Source organism: Balaenoptera physalus, assembly GCF_965194825.1.
Source record: "Balaenoptera physalus genome assembly, contig: HAP1_SCAFFOLD_971, whole genome shotgun sequence".
NCBI lineage: Eukaryota > Metazoa > Chordata > Mammalia > Artiodactyla > Balaenopteridae > Balaenoptera > Balaenoptera physalus.
The window spans coordinates 59,139-65,420 of record NW_028125819.1 but is presented as its reverse complement, the minus strand read 5'-3'; positions in this window follow the sequence as shown (position 1 = coordinate 65,420).

Genomic DNA, 6,282 nt, shown 5'->3' with positions numbered 1-6,282 from the left:
ACCACTGAAACGTTCAATCAGGTATTGAGTGTGCTAGCCCTGAATGTCCATATTTATTCATTCATTCATTTACGATAAATTTATTAATCACCTACTACATGCAAAGGACAATCACACAGGACAATTTTTAGTCTGACGGGGCTTGCAAGTGTTTTTTTTTTTTTTGCAAGGGAGACCAAGATTGGACAATTGAGTACACAATTAATCCTTCGATTACAAATGTGAAAAATGCTGAAAATTAAAAGTGATGAGATGCTCAAATTCATAGACCAAGTGAAATATAAGCTCACTCTGAGGTGCAGAGAATGGTTGTTTGAGTGAATAGCATTTAATTTGAGAAGATAAGATCAAGCCAGATATAAAGTATACAAAGGTAGTATTAGAATTTTTGGTACAGTGATTTGGGTGACAGCTGGGATCTGGAGATTTGTAGGCCATTCAGACTGTGGGAATAGCATGTGAAAAAGCCCTGGGGTGCAAAGGGCCATGACACATCTAAGGATTTAAAGAAGGGTGCCTTGTTAAGTGAGGGCACAGAGTTAGGGCCTGTGAAATAAGCCAGGCCTAGATGTAGGGTCTGACAGGTAATGTGTATTTAATGTGCATTTTATTTTATTTTATGTCTATCTTGACAACAATGGGAAACTACTAAGTTATTTTAAGCATGGGAGAGATAATCTATATGAATTTCTAAAATATCACTTTGGCTGACTTTAGGAAAATGGATTGAAGATGACAAAAGTGAATGCAGAAAGAAAAATAGTCTAATTATAACAACATAATCAATAAGAATACTAGCATTTATACTTGTCTTTAGTATCTGTCATTTAAATCTCCCAATGGTCCAGTGATGAAGTTCTCTTATTCTACCACTTTGAGGAAAGGAGCTTAAAATGTAAATTATCTTGCCTAAAGTCTCTTAGAGATGGAAATGTCTAGGTGTTAGAGTCCAGATTTAATTTCAGACAAATTACCTCAGGGCAAAAAAAGAACAATAACAAAAAAAGTGAACAAGTCAAAATTGGTTTCTGGGCAGAAAAAGAACCCAGGGCAAAAAAATTACCCCAGGGCAAAAAAATTACCCCAGGGCAAAAAAATAACAATAACAAAAAAAGTGAACAAAGTCAAAATTGGTTTCTGGCCTAAACACTGTCAGATAACACTAAAAATTGAGAAAAGTAAGTATAAGAAAAGCCTATGTAGTTTCTCAGTATATATCATAAAATTGGTGGAAATCTATTTCATTTGCTTAAAAATGGTATTTCCATATGGAAAAAATATATGAATATGTATATGCATGTGTATGTGTATGTGTGTAATCACCACACAACTAAGTTAATTGTTAACTGCTTTCAGTTGAAATTCCTGCTATTTTCCAGCAGGCCTGATTTTTATATGCATGGTCATTTCATTTAGAAACTATTTATTTATTCTTAAATCTCCTAATACATCTTGCAAAATCCAGATCTTTGCTCCCCCACTAATAGCTTTGTTTCAGGAGGTTATTTACCTTCATGAATAAGAGCATAGACTTAAATTAGACACTTTCAGCTGACATCCAGTCCTATAATCTCACAAAAATTATTTTCTCCGTGCCTATTTCCTCACTATTATCAGTATCACCTTCCTCATTTAATGCCTCATTTAAACACCTCTTGTAAAGTGCTTTAGAACATGCCTGGGATATGGCAGCACTCACTAAATGTTGGATATTAAATGCTAGCTGTTGAAGAAATAGAAGCCACTCTCATATTTTTGTCACCAAAGCTTCAAACCTGCACTTATAAGCCCTTCTTCCCCCGTTGTTCTTTTCTTACCCTGGAGAAGGAATCCCTTCTCCTGTCAAATGCCATGTGCGAACTTGGTCCTCGAGATCCCATCACCTCTCTTGTTCTCCCCTCCTTTAGGAATCCTCTGTTTCCTAAAACTCTCTCTCACTCTACTCAATCTCTTTTCATTGACATGTAAGCATCCCCCTTATGACAGACAAGACATACTCTTGACATTCCCTAGTCACTTGATTTCTTTGTTCCCCATTACAAGGACATTTCTAGAAAGAACTGCTAGTATTCTCCATGCGTTTGAATGTGTCATAAATTGTTCCACTCTGATCAGGTTTCTTCACCCACCACTTACCAAAACACACGCTTGTCATTTTCCATCTTGCCAAATTCAGAGCTTGCCTGCCATTCTTCAATAACCTGGAGACCAGCAAATATGTATCTAGGACTTCCCTTTTGTCTGGTGTCCTTGCTCACTTAAAAGATGTCTAACTGACATTTCTACTTAGAAAGATGTCTCAAACGTATAGACCTGGTGCAACAGAGAACTGCTGATCCTTAATCTACCTTCATCGTTTACCCCATGAGTTACTCACAAGTGTTCAAGCAAGGTCCCACTCATTATTCTTGATTCTATTTTCCTCACCATGGCTCACCCTTCTCCCTCCACCTCTGCATCTCTCAGAATGTTTCCTTCCCACCTCCACTCCCCAAAGCACAAACCCCTTTCTGACCACTGCTTCCTCTACCTTCTTCTAGACCAGCATAAGCTGTTTCACGTACTGATGACACGGTCTTCCAATTCCTAGCTCTCCCCACTCTCATAGCCTTCCCGAAACATTCCCCACAAAGTTGCAGGAGTGATCTTCTCAAAATATACAGTTGAGTATATCATTCTTCTATATTTAGCATAACAGTGGTTTACTGCGCATAAGCCTCTTGTGTGACTTTACAATACTTTATACTCAACGCTTAGTACAGCATCTAGTACAAGTGGATATTCTGTGAGTGAATGACTGAGCGATTTCAATTATTTCACAGTCACTGCTTCATACTACTGCCCCATGGAAGTACGACTACAGGTGATGATCCCAGAATGCTAGACATAAGTTCCAGCTATTCTACCTACAAGCGAACTCAGTTCTCTGGGCTTCAGTCCCCTAATCTCTAAAGTAGTAATAGTAACTGTGGCACAGGATTTATAAAATACATGTGTTAATAGACACAAATCCATTAGAATCAGGTGTGTTTGTTGCATACGATAGTGATGATGATGATAATGATCAACTACTTTATCTGGATGGATGTAATATTTTTATCCATGTTGTTTTTATTTTTTTTTTTTAATGTTGTCTTTAAAAAGATAGCATTAATTACTTACTGGGGGACTCTGTGAAGCCTCTATACCTCTAGAAATAAAAGGCATTAATAAAAACAAAAATTTCAATATTTAATGGATAATCCTTTTTTCATAAATTGCTCTATGTGTTTATTTCTTGCTTTTAACATAAAGTGATTTCCAAATCAGATGACCACAAGTTTTATTCACAACCAGATAAGCAGACAGTGCCAGAAGTTTTGGCAACTTATGCGTGGCACAGAGTGGCAAAGCGCAGCACCGGGTAAGATACTTTCAAAACAGAAATAAGCGTTTTCTTTGATTATCTGTTTCTCTCAATAATTCCTCCACACCGAACACCTGTTCACCACAGAATAGGAGCACGCTTGTGAAATTAACCATCAGAAAAGATGACTTATTAACATCACATTTCACAGTGAGTGGAAGAATGAAGAAGCTGGTGCATGACTTTGAAAGGTAGCATTTTCTGAAAAACGAACAAATATTTAGCAAAGAAGTCAAGTGAATGGTCCTCTTCCTTTTTATCCAGATAACATCTCATGTCTTTCTAAATTTTCTTTCTTTCTTTTTGCCGGTTGCAATTATACTAGGATAATTATACTGATGTTGAGAGACAAGTGTTGTCAGCTTCTTCCTTGTGTATAATGGCCAAAATCATTTAGATTCAATTCAATAGAGGCCACATTTCCCTTTTTTTTCAGCCATATAAGCCTACATTAGGGTTTAAAAGATCTCCAGTAACTACCCCAGCCTTCATCCAAGGAAAAAAATCAATTTTCCAGGATTTCTACAGCTCTTTTTTGGTTTCCATAACAGTCAAGGGCAAGCTGAGAAGAAGGAAAAAAAAAAAAAAAAAGATTTATTTCCAGCTCTAGTTAAAGCTGAGTCCCAAGATAAAATAAAAAGCCAAGTATAATGAGAAAAAGGGAAGTAAAAAGAAGCAAACTCCTGTAGGTCAGTACTGAATATCACCTTTGTTCTGAAAATTCAAAGAGTAATAAATTATAAGAGAAAATAGGAGATCATTTGTGTCATTGAAGCTCTACCTCTTGCTTGACTAGGGAGCTGAGCAACAATACGCAGATGGAGGGCAATGAATTTATGAAATTATGTGCCAGCTCCCAGGATGGGGCTTAAAATGTGCACTTGCTGTTGGCACTAGAATTGGGGCTTTGTTGATCTAATGCCAGGACTGCGTGCTCACATTCTGCTTTTTGTGCCAAAGTTAGATGCTCAGATTTGGAAGCTAAAATTTATCAAGTTTTAGCACTGCCTCTCCACAGCTAAATGATCATGGCATAAAGAGGTACATATTTTACTTCAGTTTGAAAGTAGAACTGCCACATTAGAACAAATTCACTCTCCTCAACAAATTCAGATCTGAACCATTTCCCTTTTAATGAGCTCATCTAAAAAGAGTCTAGAAAGCTTTTTCTGTCTACTTCTGTTTTTTGTTGGGTGGTATAGCCTTGTGTCAATTTCCTCTGGCTTTTAGATTTAGACAAATATTTATTTTCTCTGTCCTGAACACTAATGATATCCCTTGATTTTAAGAACTTATTTAACATAAATAATAATACAAAGAAATTAAGGTGGCCATATTTAATGATATAGTCTCCAGCCAATTTTTAAAACTGTGGTTCCATTGGAAGTCACAACCTCCCTATTCTGTTTTGTCCAGAGGGCACAAAATTATTTTTCATGTTATAGTACTGAAGCTCCTACACATCCTCTTCTGGCTACATCATGCCCATAATATAAAAAGCTACAGAAACTTCCAATATTCTCTCTAATAAGAAATGCTTATTAAGTGCTCAGATGTTATATCCCTGAAGTCCTAAACTCTGTGTCAGCAGTTCTCATCCCCTTGTTGCACCACAGAATCATCTAAGAAACAATCTAAAAAGTACCTTTGGCCTGGCCCTACCCAGAGTAATTACATCAGAATCTCTGAAAGTAGGGCTTAGGCATCCATACTTTTTAAGGCTCCCAAGTTGATTCTAACGTGTGGCTAGAGTTGAGAACACTCTTCTGTGTGAAGGGATGGTCTGTGTCTTTGTGGAAGCAAATCAAGGATGTACTGAGGAAGTATAACCAGGTAAAGACGAATCCTAGGTCAGTGATACTAAAAATAAACAGAATGTATATTACCTTTCTAGTAACTTGCTAATTTTTAGCAAGATGAGAATTAAGGATGCTATAAAGAGTCACCAGATTTTCTTGTTTTTACTTTACTTTGAATTTCCTTTATACATATTTTTTTCACAGAAACACTAACATAGAAAGTATTTAAGAGTATCAGAGTTACTTGTATGTGGAAAGGGAACGTGTGAGTGTGAGTATTGTCCTATACGCTGTACAGAGTGAATTTGCTACTGAAAAACAGAATATAAAATACCTTCTCTGCCTGTGGTGCAAACAAGGGCAATGGAAAATAGCACTCACTTGAGATCTGCTAGGGAAACATTTATTGGGAAACTTAGAGCAACAGATCTAGGTGTGTGGGTCCCATTGCCCACTCTAGGGCAGCACTCAGAGACATAGCACAGTCATTTCAGACTCTGAAGGAGTGGCCGGCTCTTTAGTAGGGCTGTCATGCTGCACGGTTAGGTAGGTTTAGACCTCTTTCTGGTATGATCAGGGCTATGACACAAGAGCAATATGACATGATGGCAGCTTGTCTCTGACTCTCTTCTGCAGCCCAGCATGAGCAGATGGGTGTAGCACCAATTCTTCCTTTGTTATAATTAAACCTGAGGGGCCAGTCCTTGTGGGTACAATTATGTGAACTGACAAGCTAGTGGCAGCATTTGCTATGTCACTGTTCATGATGGGGAGAAGCCCGAGTCTCTCCTCCGGTGTTACAAGGCCTGGAATCCTCGAGATGTGGCCAAGATTAACTGTGTTAATCCCAGGGCCACTGCTAGTTTTGCCCAGGACTTCACTAGAGGCCAACTCTTTTTCTGGGAGGCTGACCAGGACAAGATCAATCTTGAACAAGGCAACACTAATCATCACTCAGTCTGTTTCTCTCATTTGAAGGACAGCATGATACCTCTTATGTCAGCAACCCACCCCATGTAGCTTGTGAGTGCCGTCAGCCTAACCATCAGCATCCCAGGAAACTCTGGAAACTGCTTA